At 49.1% G+C, this 15,074-nt stretch overlaps 1 long non-coding RNA gene across 1 annotated transcript; it reads right to left on the bottom strand.

Annotated features, from left to right (window-relative positions):
• Positions 1 to 9,369: 9,369 nt before the first annotated feature.
• On the bottom strand, positions 9,370 to 10,788 carry LOC109299500. Its single transcript, XR_002097896.1, has 2 exons — positions 10,702 to 10,788; positions 9,370 to 9,686 (listed from the first exon to the last, which is right to left on the bottom strand). It is a non-coding gene; the product is annotated as an uncharacterized LOC109299500 (long non-coding RNA).
• Between the last annotated feature and the right edge of the window lie 4,286 nt (positions 10,789 to 15,074).

A 15,074-nucleotide genomic window follows, 5' to 3' on the forward strand; every position in this document is an offset into this window, starting at 1 on the left:
GGAGCTAACTTGAGAAAATGCACTTCAAGCAAAGGAAAGACTTCATACTTGGGTCCTGTGAATCCTTGGGATTCTTGAGGTTTATGGGATGCAAGAGATGACCCTTGAAGGAAACTTTTTGTCAAAGAACCGCTTCCCCTGGAGTTCTTTGCTAGCACTGTTAAGCCAAGGGATTCTCCCTTGCTGGGCTGGAGAAGACATGGCATATCCAGCTACCAGGGGGGAGGGGCAGAAACATGGGCTCTCCTCTGGGAGCAGAAACCAGGCTTTCAGTAAAACTCTGACAATAATGCAAAGTCCCTGTGTATGCAGCTGGTGTAGAATTATTTGCCCTATTTCACATCTTTGTGCTTTGGAACAATTTGGCCTAATTAAATCCCTGTATGGTGGCCGATTAGCAGTAAACCCATTTTACAGACCAGGAAACTGAAGCTCAGAAGAGGTTTTTGACCCGCCTAACATCACAGAGAGTTTGTGGCAGAGTCAGAACTAACACACAACAGTTCTTGCCTCCTATTTCATGCCTAACCCCCAGCTACCTCTGTGTCACTAGGGTCCTGCCAGTGTAAATACCACTGCATGTGTGAAGAGAATCCAGGCACAATGTCTGGATCCAGCTCTCAGTCCTGATCACCAGGTTGTTTGGGTTTGAGCACATTGCTGTCGTATCACCAAGGGAATGAAAGGTGTGGATCTATGGAAAGCAGGCCTGCAAACATAAGCATCTCTAAGATGCAGCAAAAGCAACAAGGAAATGTACTCACAATGCATGATATCAGATAGGGCCTTTGTTAATGTGTTCCCTGGCTGAAGCCTGCAAAATTGTTTCCATCTTTCTTCCCCTCAGAATGCCAATTACCATCCTATGTTGACAGCTGCTTGTCACTGGGCCTGAGCCTTATTAGTACATGGATGAAGGTGATTGCACTAATTCTCAGTAATTCTGTCATCAACTGAAAGGCTTTAAGGCAGTGGTGGGCAAACTGTGGCCTGCATGCCAGATGCAGCCCACTAGGCCATTTATCCAGCCCGCAGGTCACCTTAAAAAAATCAAAAAAGTTAATATTGATCTGCCCCTGGCTGCCTGTCATGCAGCCCTCAATGGCTTGCCAAAACTCAGTAAGCAGCCCTCTGCCTGAAATAATTGCCCGCCCCTGCTTTAAGGATACCACCTAAGGCTTTGCTTATTTCTACCCCATTCTTGCCCTCTCACAATAGGTTTCTCTTCAGTTAGACAAGGCCAGATCTGTTTAAAAGTATTTAGGTGTCTAACAGTGCAGAGATGTGAGTAGTGGGGTTCTCTAAAAGTACGCCTAATTCACTCTGTCAGGTATCCAGGTTGTAGCTGTATTGTTTTTTCCTCTAGATCAATCTTTTATTAGACCAACTAGAGTTTTGCAAAAAAAAAAAAAAATCTTTATTTGCAAGCTTCCAGGCACAAACACCCTTCTTCAGGCATCAGAGAAAAGATTGTACAAGTTCTCCTGGGTAGAAATGAAAGTTTATATTTCATAGGAGAGTTGAAGGTGTGGTAATATTTTCTGTTTGGAACAGATCATTTTAGAGGCAGGTTAGGCTCAGAGAGAAGTTGGAATAATCCATTTACCTTGAAGTTGTTTGGTGGTAAGCAGGATATAGTCATATTTCCTTCTGGTTATGGTGTTTCATATTTCACAGAGGAGTAAATAGATGGGGTGCTCTTCTGGGCAGGCATTTCTTATGTGGTGAGGTGTCTCTGAGCTCTGTGGCGAGGCTCTGTGAAGATACAAATTACCTCGAGCAAAGGCTGGAGCAGAATCTCATGTTTCAGGTGCTCAAACTTTCTTCCTCCTTGTAAAATTATGAAGATTTCATTTAAAAAATGGCTAAAATTCAGTATCTTCAATAAAGCTTGCACGTCGATAGAGCTTGCAATTAAAGACCTTTTTATTTTGCAAAACTCTGCTTGGTCTAATAAAAGACATCACCTCTACCATGAGTCCCAGTTGCTTTTTCCTCTAAACCAATACGGCTAGAATTTGGCTACCTGACACATGAAAGATATTGAATTTTTGCTGATTTTTCAAATGAAACCTTCATAATGGAACAAGTGGTATTTAAAGCACAGCTTTCACGTGGAATACCACTTAGAACTTGGCACCAAAGAAAGAAAGGGCAAGAAATCCTGTGTTCTGCAGATACTTGTAGGATTTTAATAGATTTTAAGGCCAGAAGGCTTGATTGTGATTAGCTACTCTGGTCTCCTGCCCAGCACAAGCCAGAAAAGGTCACCCGGCATGCCATTAACTGTACTTAGTACCCATTAACTGTACTAAGCCCAATAACTTGTGAACCAAGAACACCCAGGAGTTCTGACTGCTAGGCCCCGTGCTCCATCTCCAAGGCTAACCTCCCTTCTGCAGTATGGGCAAAATGCTCAATGGAAAACAAAGGCTTTTCAGAGCAAAGGCCATCCTCTAATGTGCAATTGCATAGTGTCCCACCCCAGAGTCTGTCTCCAAGTGTGGCACAGGATCAGGGAGACCATCTAGAGGCACCAGCTTCAGAGAATATATTCAAGCCAGGGAAATCTGTGGCTAGGGTAGAGCCTGCAGTGACAGGACTATTGCATTACATTTCCTCAAGTCACAGTTTCAACCTGATGCAGAAGAGGAAGCATTTTTAGATCTCAGTTTTTTATTTGTAAGAGAAAAAACCCATATCCTGCCCATGTGAGTTTGTGACTGCTCATGCCTGCCCTACCCGTTTCAAAACCCCACAGAGAGAACACAGATGCTGATGCTTATTCTCCAGGGACACTGGCAGGGGCTGGGGTGAATGGGGCCCAAGGGTAGGCTGTGGGATGCTCAGAGCCTGGGAAGCTCATCCAGGGGTGCATGGGAGGGTCCCCACCACTGTGCACACTTAGAGAGAGGCCCAGGGGCACACCCCCCCCAGCTTTCTCTATAGGGCAAAGGCAGGCTGTTGTGGCCTGGGCTCTGTGCCCCACTGCCGCTGTCTAGGGTGTCTGGCTGGTCCACAAGCAGTGGTATGGGGGGCAGGGGTTAGGGAACTAAAAATAACCTGGCATTCAGGGGTTGGGGGCTAGGAAGAGAGTAGCACCAGGGCTGGGACTAGTGGCTGGGCTTTTCAAACTCCAGGGCTGTGTTGGGAACTGTACAGAAGTTCAGTTAGATCAGGTAGCCATTTGTAACCCAATCTATCCTCCCCCTAACCTCCTCAAACACCTGTACTTAGCCTGTCTGCCTGGCAGAGCCCCACATCTTGGTTAGCATGTGGTAACACCTATACCCTCAGCAGCAGTACCCAGTTCACTGCCCACAACCCCACCAAAAGGCAAGATACCCCACCATAAAGCCCAAACCAAGCAGATACTCTCAAAGCTGCAATGCTTCACCCTCCTCTGTCTCTGCTGTATTCAGCAGAAGAGAAGCAACAACAGTCAGAAGAACACAGAATATACTGTATTATCAAACACATACAGGAGCTCACTTTTACATGGAGTGGGGGCCTCAGGCACTCAAAACAAAGTAATGAAATGATACAGGGCAGGGTACACCCATGGTTTGTCTCCTTTTGCAATGTCCTGCCCCAAGGCCTTTTAGAATGGGCCTCTGACCCAAGTGGCCACAACTTGGTCCTTTTGGTCCAGAGTTTGCAAAGCTGGAAGGAGGGAGGTGTTAATGAATAGACACTTCCACTGCAGGGGAACACTGGTCACACATGCTGGCAGTGCCAGAGCAAGGTCATCCTTTGGGAACAGGGCTCTGGTGTGATGTGCGGGTGGGTAGTGCACAATGGATGCAGTGTTGCTCCCAGGGGCAATGTGTAGGAGGTATGTGCACCCTCCGTTCGCAGCAGTGCACCACCTGCAAAAAGGTGCTGCTGACACTGTTGGTGGTGCCTGTAGGCGGTCCCCGATTGCCCCTGGCTGTGGCCACCACTGCTGGTGGCGGTGCCTGTGGGTGGTTGCCAACCCATGGCTGGTGTTTGCCATCCCCTGGCTGCCAACAGTGCTGGTGGCATCTGTGGGAGCTCCCCGGTCACCACTGGCACAGCTGTGCCCCCCCAGCCACTGGGGGCATGCGCTCCCATCATCTCATCTTGTCTCATCACCAGTGTCTTGAACAGCTAGACTTGTGGTCTCTCTAGGTCCCAAGCTACAGAAACTCTCCCTACACAGACGTGGCTGTTCCATTGGGAGCTTCCTGCATTCCCAGCTAAGGGGAGATGCTGATTCTGCTGGGCACTGAGCAGCTGTGCTGCCCATGGAGAAAGGCTGAGATTCTCAACAGCTTCCAATGACAAGATTCTCCTGCCTCTCACCAGAAACCTTGGAAATGGCAGCTCTTGGGAAGGGGATGCAACTGGGCACTCAGGCCTTGTTTATGGTGGTTTGCACCTGATGAAGGGACCCAACAGACAGGCTGCCCAGGGGAGGATTGGCAGTGGCACTGGCTACAACTTTCCCCAAACTGAGGGACCCCAGGAAGCCAAGGGACACCAGAGCCTGGGCAGGACAGGCAGGAGCTGCATTCACCTTCTCCCTGCTGTCCTGAGCGGGCTGCTCCCATTCCCCTGGTGCAAGGCTCTTTTAGGCTATCCTCAGGGCAGAGCAGATGCACTGGGCTCCACAGCAGGAGGAGGGAAATCAGTCCCTGCAGCTTCTTATGGGCTCCAGAAGGGAAGTGCAGGGGCTAGATTTCTGACTTACAGCTCAGCAGGTGGGCAATATCTACCTGTTTGGCACTCCCTGGGGTAGCATTCTTCATAATGATGCCTAAACACACAACAGAGAGAACAGATCAGCTTCCCATGGTCAAGGCACAAGGAGAACTCAGCCCAGAGGCAAGTCTTCAGCTCCCTTGTGCTGTGTTTGCCATCACTGGTAGGTTGTGATGAAAATGTTCACTGTTGGGTCTCATGGGCTGAGTAAAGGGCTGGGAGTCAGGAAGAAAAGGGTAGTCTACACCCAGGCTGCTCCCAATGTCTCTGGTAAGCCACAGAAGTCTGCCTCTCTCCCCGGGCTGGCCTGGGGGTATAAAGGGCACCAGGAGCCTCTCTGCACCCTGAGCACAGGGGCAGGCCAAGCAGGGACCCAGCCTTTCCAACAAGCTGGGGTGGCAGGAACTCCAGCAGCAGGTGGACATGCAGGGAGATGCAGCCTCCTTCCCAGAAGGAAAAGAAGCCCAAGGAGTTTCAAGATGGGCTCAATAAGGTCATGCAGGGATCTCTTTGACAGGGCTTCTCCCAGGACCAGTTTCGTGCACTCAGTGGCCCAGGAGGTCTGTGCCCCTTTCCATCTGCCTTCCCCATGAAGTGGTGCTAAGCAATTGTAAGCTGTGCTGGGTAACCATATCCTAGACATGCTTCCACCACTCAGGACTACTGAATCGTGGCACAGGGCTTGTCTGCCAGAACCCCCAACCATACTGTTTGGTTGAATCCCTCTCAACACCAGCATTGCAACACTGGGAGCATCATCCTTTCCAAATCCTTTCTGGGGAACCCAAGGCACAGGCTGATTAACAGCCTGATCCTGCTCAGCAACAGCTTCACCACTCCTCTTGGGGGGCAGAGGAGGGTGGAGGGGAGAATGAAGAGGGACCAGGCATTCTCTCACCCATAAATTTGATGGCTGCTACCAGATCTCTGGCCTCAGGCTCATGTAATGCCTCTGGACTGCCTGGCAGAGACCCTCCAGGAGAGCAAGTTTTTTTCCTTTGGCCTGGAGGGAACCAAGGCCATGTGAGCTCCCTCTGGTGAGAAGTGCTCTCACACCAGAGAAGAGCCATGCAGATGATCAGAGATCAGGAAAACAGACATTACGACGACAGGCTGAGAGCCATGGGACTCTTTAGCCTGGAAAAGTGCAGGCTCAGGGGTGATCTGATGGCCACCTATAAGTTTTTCAGGTGTGACCACCAGGATCTGGGGGAACAGTTGTTCACTAGAGCACCCCAAGGGATGATGAGGTCGAACGGTCATAAACTACTGCAAGACCGTTTCAGGCTGGACATAAGGAAGAATTTCTTTACTGTCCGAGCCCCCAAGGTCTGGAACAGCCTGCCATTGGAGGTGGTTCAAGCACCTACATTGAACACCTTCAAGAGCAAATTGGATGCTTATCTTGCTGGGATCTTATGACCCCAGCTGACTTCCTGCCCTTTGGGCAGGGGGCTGGACTCAAGGATTTTCCAGGGTCCCTTCCAGCCCTAATGTCTATGAAATCTATGAAACCACATGCTGGTACTGATCAGGAGGAAATGGGAGCACCAAGGGACTAGAAGGAACAGTTTTGGCCTGTCCCATGCCTCATGGTCCTAGACCCAACCCTTGCAGTTACTTACACTGTGCCCCAGTTCCCTCTCTCCATCCTACAATGAGCCCTGCCCTCAGTCACTTCCTGCCACTCACAAACTCACTCACCTACACCGCAGCCCAAGCATCTGGATGCCATCTGCGAGGTTACAGTTTCCCTGGCCTACAACCAGAGCATGCTTAGCCCTTGCCGCAAGGCCTCACTCAGAGTCATACCAACCGCCTCTCACCTGGGCCTCACTCACTCCAGCCTCTCACAGGGTCTCTTTCCTGCTTCAAGAATTTTTACCGCCTTGCTCCCTCTTGGAGCAGGCTCCCTTTGGCCTCAGGCTTTGCTAGTCTATTCCTTGGATGGCAGATGTATCGTCTGTTGGGCCTCTCCTGTGACCCTCACCGGGGTAGCGGCCAGCAAGTTACCCAACCAGGTCTAAGCATACTCGGGCCCCTTCCAGGGTAACACTATAGGTCTGCATGTTTACTGGCCCTCAGCCCTCTAGTTCTTCACCCCCTCTACTCAGGTCTTCCCAGGTGGGCTCAGGTGGCCATAGCTGTGCCTAGGGCGCTCTGCCTCTGTTGTCACCTGACCCACCCAAAAAGGTGGGAGCTGGGGTTAAAAAGGTGCCTCAACCCACCTTTCACCAGCGTGTTAACTGGCCTGGCATTTCGTGGGGGCTCCCGCACCACTGGGAGCCCCACCAGGCCACCCACTCCCAGCAAGGTGCAGTTTTAGGTCATGCCCAGGACCAGAAGCCTCTTAACCATCCTCTATAGCTCCTGCCCTTACCTCCAGTTGATGCAATGTTGCCTGGCCTTCCAGTAGCAAAGTGTCCCGTTTATATGGGCAGCCCTCAATCCAAAATGGCTGCCCCCATTAGGAACTGCCAGCTGCTGCCTTCTGGCCCTTAGAGTGGCAGACACAAACAGTGCCCTGCCACACTGATCACCAAGAGTACACCTCATGGCCTTGACTAGTTCACATTTTTTCTTGCTCATCTCCGGCACTGGAAGGAGAAGGCAGGCACAATATTGCTGTGTTCTGGGAGCTCACCCTCCACAGCAAGATGCACCCAGATTGCAAAAGACCTGTGCAGATTACCACAAGCAATCTCCCATCCCTAATTTGTAACCTGGGAAAGTCTCTTGGGCCCTAACAAAAGGTCTCATTAACCCTCTTAACTTCAGAGTGCTGCCAGGAAAGGTGTCCAAGCAGGATTTGGCCCTAGCTCTCCTGTATCATCCAGCAGGACTCAGGGTGCTACTGGCCCTCTGTGACAGAGCAGCAGAGGATGGAGATCTGGCTCTAGCTCTACATAGGCAGGGCTCGAGTGCAGTTAGAGCAGGACAGGTTATTCATCCTGGACGGTCCTAACTCGGTTCCTGAAGGGTCAGCCAAGACAGTCAGACATTTGCTCTGGTCATACTTACAGTCAGCAGCAATGATGCCACTAAAGATTGAGAGGGACCCCACACAGCTTGCCTCCTTGTCAGTCTTGAGCCAGGAGCCCACAAGGGAAACACATTGGTCTGGGGAGAGACAGGCTGCAAGGGAGAAGAGCACAACCTCAGTGACCTCAGCACTCCTTGTTCTCATTCCCCTTTCCAGGGTTTGGCACAGTGCAGGGAGGGTCGAAGGAAACCCTGGTGTCACTGCGAGTCTCCTCTCCTTACCGAGCAGGGCAGAGACAGAACACCTTGACCTGGTTCTCTGGTCTCAGCAGCTGAACGATATAGCACACCTGTGGGAAGAAGGGAGGGGATTCTCCACAGTCCTATGTGGGTGCAGATGAAAGGGTGGAATGGATCCTGAACTCCCATTGTCTACAAGTTGAACCAGAGACTGGAGTCCCAGGGGACATCACTGCAACTCACAGAAAGACCTGAAAATCATAGGCCACCTACAAGATCTGGCTCAGATTCTTCAAAAGATGGTGAGAGTCAAAGGGAGGGTTAAAGAGGACAACCATGGAGATAGCAAGCGCAGAAAATTAGTGAGTGAGAAAAAAAAAACAAAAACAAAAACAAACAACAACAACAACAAAAAACAACTTCACTGCCCCATGCTTAGTGCTTTATGGCTTTGGTGCTGGAAGTTTCCACGTCTGGAACTCTGACCATACCACACTGTGCTGTTTGATTCCCTGCTCAGTACCCTGAATACACCCCACCTGCATTACCAGTCTGGAGGTTTAGATTCCTTCCAAAGGATGCCAGGAGGAGAGTGGGTCCCACAGGCCATGAGTGTCATAGGCCCCAAAAGCGACTGCAGAGTCAGGACCAGCCAGCATCTGCCCACACAGCCCCAGGGACACAGGACAAGGGAGCACAGAGCTGAAGTGGGATTCTCCCCACAGGTAAGCTTGTGCTCCTTCAGGGGGCTGCCCAGGTACAGACAAAAAAAGACAGAGCATAGCCCATCTCACCCAGGAGAGACATGCTCCACAGGCAGTGGGGTGGTAGCCATCCACTTCTATAACCCATAGCAGGGAGCCTCAAATCTCCATGTTTTAAACTACCAGACCCTGACCATAATCCTTGCACTCTACAAGAGAAATCCTCCTTACCCCAAGAAGCTTTGAGAGGCTAAGCCCAGAAGGAACAGAGCAAAAAATTCAGCTGGAAGGCATGGTCCAGTAGTAGATTTCTTTTGTCTCCCCTTATCAGACTTCCCAGAAAATGGAAACAGCATTCCCAACACAGCTGTGATCTACAATGCACTAGCCTCACCTCCATTTCAGTGGCCCAGTGTCTGGCCACTCCTTTACATCCATCCATTTCATCCTTGGCTCCAAGCAAGCTGTCTCCCCCACCACCTACCAGCCACACACTGCAAATAGCTGTTCCCGAATTCACTAAATCCCAACAATTCCTTGCATGAGACTCCTCATGCAAATGCCAACTGAAACACTTGGCTGAACAATATTTTGGCTCTGTTTGGCTGGCCAACTACAGGATTCACCTGGGCTGTAGGACACAGCTTCAGTATGGACCAGGAAACTTCCTGGACAATGCTGTCCCCTGCAAAGCACCTATGCACTCTGGTCTCTCAGCAGAGGAGCTCAACACTGGGTTGAATCCTGTCCATGCTCTCCAGAAACATCTGGAGGAGATCCGTCTTGAGCAAGCCTGCAGCCTCTGACCAGGGTCCATGCAGGAGATACACCATAGGCTTAAGCTACATTGGACCAAACAAATTGGGCATAGACTAAGGTCTTGTGGGGAGAAGCTGGGCAGAGCTCACTCACCTGGGTCTCCCTCACATCTTTGGAGGCCAAGTGCATGATCCTCCTGACAAGGCTCCTATCCAGGCTCTGTGCATCCCACTGAAAGACTTTCTCCAGGCTGGAGTAAACAGTTACTCTTGCCTCCTGGGAAACACCAAGAAAGAGAACAATGGGTGTCCTTTGCGACCAGTGCCAGATCATCCAGGACTATGATGCTGGACACCAGCTACCCAGGGATTGTTTTACAGCCACTCTAAGGAGGAGGAGAAGGACTTTTTCCCTGGACAGGAACACAACCCAAGGCATCTGCATGAGAAGACAAACCCAAGAAGTTCACAGCTGGCACTAACAAGGGAGGAGTGTCAGACACTGTGAGGGTACAATGTAACAGAATGGCAGCAGACAGAAATATGATCAGAAGAGCAGTCAGATGCATCACAGGCACTGTCACCCCAGTGCACTGGGGAAGTGGGAGTGACTTGCATTTCTTTCAGAGAGAGGGACACATGGGGAGTAACAAGGAGCTGCCGGGTGATCCCAAGCAGCAAAATTTAGGAGGAGTTTGCCGGGCAAGATGCTGCCAAAAACCATTGTGCGATTAGTTCCATTACTGAATGCAGAAAGGAGTTGAAATATTTGTGAACCAGGTTTCCCTAACCCAGTGGAGTCATACTTGGATGACAGCAAGTCAGGTAGGGAAAGTGTTGTGGCTCTAGACAGAGGCTCAGCACTCTTGGCTGTATTCCCAGTTCTTTTCCTGACTTGCTGGGGGACAGTGGGCAAGTCACTTCACTTCCTGAGCCAGAAGGCAGAGGCTTTTCAGGCTCACAAGACTGCTGGGAAACTATTTCACATCTCAGTGCTGTGAGATACTTGGAGGAAGACCCTATAGAGGCTTACAAGCATTATCCATAGGGCAAGGGCTTGTTTGAATGTGGCTTCTATCATCCACTGGGGAGGAGGGGGAGATGATGCCTATGTGATGCCCTGATATAGTGATATCACAATATAATAAGGACACGTTGTAGTGTGGCCTTTAATAGGCAGAAGTGGAAAAGACACAGCAGATGGGCAAGGACCAGTTTTAGTTGGGGCCTCACCCCGCACAGCCTTGGAAGAAAACTCTATCACGTGGCTGCTCTAAGAGCCATCACCCTACCTCCTCCTGTTGGAGTCTCTCCAGCAGAAGGCTCACAGTAATGTCAGGTTCCATGTCTGCCTGGCCAAGCCCTGGGTCAAGATTGCCTGATGGACCAAGCTCAAGGCATCTCCCTGCAGTAGAATCACTGGTAGAAAAAGCCTGAAACGGAGAAAGAAAGTTGTGTTCTTTTCCATTGGTCTCATTCGTTACCACCCACTAGCAGCTCTGCTAGAGCTAAACCCTGTGGCCTGGCTACAAAGGACAGGTTTCTTAGTACAGTCACAATGGGAGAGCTCTCCAGGCTACCACTCTGGGTGGAGGCAACTGGTACTGATAAAGCGGCACTTTCCCTAGTATAGTTTAGTTCTGCCAAAAAGCCCTTCTTGATCAGTCAGATGCAGATGATGTTCTGGTGTCAGCCAGGATCAGAAGCCAAAAAAAAAACAAAAACAAAAAACAAAAAACAAAAAACCAGCCCCGTGTGCAATGGCCACAGCTCTACCAGCCAAAGGAGGCAAGAGGAGCCCTGGTCAGGGAGGGGGGGGGGGGAAAAAAAAAAAAAAAGCCTTTTTTCTTTTTCCCCGCCTTTTTTTTGAAAAAAAAAAGAGGGGAAAAAAAAAAAAAAAGCCTTTTTTCTTTTTCCCCTGCTCTGTTATGCTAGAAAAATTGCTTGCAAAGCAGCCCAGCCAGTTGGAAGGGGAGATGACCATGACATTTGTTTTCAGGAAAATAAGGGAAAGATGTGCAGACAATAGCAATTATTTTCTCCTTGACATTTAGCTGGAGAATTGGGATCACACACCCAAAATGATGGTTTACAGCTAAAGTTTTTGAAAGCTAGATTGCCTATACACATACTAGGGATGGATGGAGAGAGGCTGTTTAAAATTAGAGTGGTTCCCCAACAGCCACTAATTAAAATGGCTCACTGTCACATGTATTAAGCACCCCATATTTTAAGATGGCCATTGGAGCACTTTAACTAAAACTTATTCAATGAATTTTAGTTAAAGCACCCCCACAGATATTTTGAAGTGTGGCAGGGAGGGGCTTAATACACATGACAGTGAGGCAATGCTAGAGCATTTAAATTGAGTCTGCTCCAATTTCTTATTAACTGAGCCTGCTCCAATTAGAACATGAATCAGGACATCTGTGGACTGCCTTAGTGCTTAAGCTTAGGTAATGTATACAGAGACACCTCACACCAACCATCTGGCTGCAAGGGGGACAGGGTCAGAAATACCTCAGGGGTGGAAGGAGGCTTTTCCCAGAACATCTAAGAGAGTCTCTGATGATTGGAGGCATGTTAGTGCTCAGCAGCTGAAGGCTTGATTTGATACCAGGTCAGAAAAAAAAAAACCCAGCCAAGTTACAGTCCAGGGCACCAAGTAACACTGGTTGGCACTGGTCTGGCTCTAGAAAAGATGATTTTAGCTAATCCACTTACTGTGTGCTTCCAAGAATGGGTGTGGGACTAGAGATTAGGCATGGAGAGCTTACCTCTGCCGGGTAGCTTCAGGATGATGACTTCCAGTGTTCCAAGTTGACTTAAGCAAGCTTTCCTTCCCTCATGCTGAGAAGCTCCCATCGCAAAGGCATCCAGAGCCACTCAAGCCGCCAGGTCCAGGACCCAGGAAAGAGGCGAGCCAACAGCCTGTGTGACATAAGAGCCACTATGACAATTAGGTGATCATGTCTTACCTCATAGGTGGCTGCTGACCAATAAGGGGCTGTGTATCATGTAAGCTTTTTACAGGGCTGCATAAGGCTCCAGATATAAAGCATCCCCAGAGGAAGCTAAATTTGTCTTCACGTAGAAGATCCTAGTCCCTCAGATCACCTCGAAGTTTCCCCCATCTTCTCCAGGGGCACTGTACCTTCTAACACCGATTCAGCATTCAAGTCTGCCCATGGTTGAATCTGTAAGAAATAAAAACAAGTAGGAGCCAGGAGAAGCTTCCTCTCACTTGCTAGTTCTTGGCCTCCTTTGTTTTTGCATCTTGTCATCCAAGAGGGCTTGTTGTAGTCCTCAGATGTTACAGGACTGGGTTGCAACCATCTTGTCCATTCAGCCTGTCAAATGCACCTTGCCCACATGGGTCCTGGACCCATCTACATGTAGGCCCCACCTGCCCCCTCCGTCCAGTGCCCCCATTGGTGGGTGCGGGGTGGACGACTGCCATGAAGTCTACTAGAGAAGTTGATGATTTAGGGACTTTAAAACTTGGCCCAGTGGGAAATCTCACAAATGTTTCATGAGATTCATGTACAGATTTTCTAGGTGCTCTTGTTTCCCTCCCACATTGCTACCATATCCCCTAAACGTTAGTTATTTAACTCATATACAACCCCTGTCAGACTGACTATGGTTACTATTCTCAATTAGCAGATGAGGATAGGCGAGGCAAAAGAGAGAGTAAGTGGTGGGTCTAGAAAACATGTGCTGGTGCAGGGAACTGAACCAAGACCTCAAGTCCCTTTTCAGAGACCTCTGATGTGTCAAACTCACTGCAGAGGATTTGCTCTTGCTTTTCCTGAGATGCCTGCAGTTCATTGGGGAAGGGAACTTTTCCCTGATGATACTAGAATGGTTGCATGTACTGCTAAATGAATAGGTGCGATTAAGTGCAGCATGTGCCTGCATACACTGGAGGACATGCAAGACAAGTAAAATAAGTAGCTGGAGAAGTTGTACAAGATGGTGGAGCTGTTATAATATATTACATACACACACGAATATAGCATCTGGCTTAATCAGGCTCTTTGCTTCCTTCAAAACAGTGAGAGGCTGACACCCCTCTCTGCACAGGGCTACCTGCATGAGCACTTCTCTGAACTTAGCAACAGCAAGGCCTGTGATCTTAGGTGCATTATGTCTCAATTCCATGTGAGGGAAGTTATACCAAAGTTTGCCATGCTATTAAGACTGGCTGTGCCACATCTTACAAGGTGCCAAGCACAAGCATCCGTCTTCCAAAATAGTGCCTGCAGCATGTGCAGCAGTTTCCCCTCGATTATTGCATGCTTCTGGCTTGAACTTCAGAAAGAGAAGTCACCCTTTCACTCCTGCTGCAGGTGCTCAGCCTCTCTAAAAGCTAAGCCATAATCTTAACTCCTACTATAAAGAAATGGGATGTCTTCCATGAGCAATTTCCTCTTAGCTCATGCTCTCTTCAGATTTAAAGAAGGAAGTCTGGTTTGTTGCCTGGGGCTACAGTTCCCCTCTACAGAAACTGGATTAAGATTCTTTGTTCACTTCACACAGACTTCTGGGGACAAGTGTCAGTCCCACCTTGGGACTGGTGTGAAACAATACTCTGGAGTCTCATTCAGAGCCTTGGTGCTGCTGTCTTTAGTCAAAAAACAGAAACACAAAAAGCCCCTGTGAAGTACAGCGATATGGGAGGATGAAAGGCTTTGCATGCAGTTAACCAGCTCCCACATCATCTGATCTGCCCCTTGGATCTCCCAGTCCTCAGAAGGAGGTGAGCATTAAAAAGGCCTCCATTCATGCCCTCCTCACTAACAGGGAGATCAAAGGTAGTGCACTAACTCAAGTGGCAACAGGTTCCTTTGACCTGGAAATAAGAGTGCAAGGTCTCACCATCAGCCACTTGGCATATTGCCTGCCCTCTGATCTAATGTAGTTGAGTAAAGTTTTGACTTTGTTCAGAGGGATGGGCAGGATCCAGACCCACCCAGCATGAGAACCACAGCTACTGACAGTAAATAGTGTCCAGGGAGGAGACAGGAAACAGAGTACTTAGAATAATCACTCAGGCCAAGGCAGCAGGTTTACCAGCTGTAGCAGTGCCGTCAGTTGGGCTGGCTGCACAAATGCAAACATGCAGTTAGCAATCAATACATAGCAGCACTGAGCTGCCTGCTCAGCAAGACAGATTTCACCTCCAACACATGTATTTTTATACAAACCAAAGTAAAGCAGTCTTTCCTGCCTAGGTGCAAGGGGGGCAGACCTGATGGTTTTGTAGAGGTCCCTTCCAGCCCCCAACATCCATGGAAAGACAAAACAAGACCCCCCCCCCCCCAAATAAACACAATCTATGTATTTAGCCTTGATTTTTCCTCTGTTCTGACACAGGGTGACCATGAGTTTCTCCTGACCCCACAGAAAGCAAGTCTAGCAAAGTGTCTGTGAAGGAGACAAATTTCAACCCTTATTTCCCCTTCTTGGGGGCAAAAGTAACTTCACAACCCTAGGCAAGAAACTGGTGGTAGATCAGCTTGGGTCCCAAACCACATGCGACTGAATCCTGCCACATTGCCAGCATGGGCTGGTTTGTTTCAGACTTTGCTTTTTCTGATACACCAGTGTTTTTGTTTTGTTGTGTTTTTTGTTTTGTTTGTTTTTTTTAAAAGAGGAGGGA

This window comes from Gavialis gangeticus, unplaced genomic scaffold (assembly GCF_001723915.1).
Source record: "Gavialis gangeticus isolate Ggan-Ray unplaced genomic scaffold, GavGan_comp1, whole genome shotgun sequence".
Taxonomy (NCBI): Eukaryota; Metazoa; Chordata; order Crocodylia; family Gavialidae; genus Gavialis; species Gavialis gangeticus.